This window comes from Tiliqua scincoides, chromosome 1 (assembly GCF_035046505.1).
Source record: "Tiliqua scincoides isolate rTilSci1 chromosome 1, rTilSci1.hap2, whole genome shotgun sequence".
Lineage (NCBI taxonomy): Eukaryota > Metazoa > Chordata > Lepidosauria > Squamata > Scincidae > Tiliqua > Tiliqua scincoides.
Window position 1 is genome coordinate 28331347 of NC_089821.1, and position 582 is coordinate 28331928.

General features: G+C 38.8%; 1 pseudogene; it reads left to right on the forward strand.

Annotated features, from left to right (window-relative positions):
- On the forward strand, nt 1–117 carry LOC136637908 (5S ribosomal RNA; annotated as a pseudogene).
- Nucleotides 118–582: the final 465 nt, after the last annotated feature.

Sequence of the window (582 nt, forward strand, 5' to 3'; positions counted from 1 at the left end):
CCCTACAGCATATGGAGAGATTATGCCCGATCTCATCTGATCTCGGAAGCTAAGCAGGGTCAGGCCTGGTTAGTACTTGGATGGGAGACCGCCTGGGAATACCGGGTGCTGTAGAGACTATACCATAGTCTTTCGAGACTGAAGGTTGCCAACCAGTAGCCCATTCCCTACAGCAAATTAATAAGCTTATAATACAAGGAAGCCTCTAATGAGCTTATTCAGCAAATGAGTGGTTACCATTCCCTCCGTATTGCATCTCCAGGGTCTAAGGCCGATGTCAGCACAAGATAATGGTAGAAAAACCACACAATGGGGGGAGAGCATCTTTTTTTTTTTTTTTAACATTTGCAATCCAGCATAACTACTTGATCTCCTGAATTCTTCCTTTCCTTGGAGAAGTATTCATTCATTTTATTTAATTTTACTTTTAAATTGTGAGCACTTTTGGAATAAGGATCCATTTATTTATTTGAATTTCCCTGTAAATAGCTTTGTGAACTTATTTGTTGAAAAAGCAGTATATAAATCTTAATGATAATTTATAACCAACCCTTCCTCTCTCAAACTCAGAGCAGTATACAT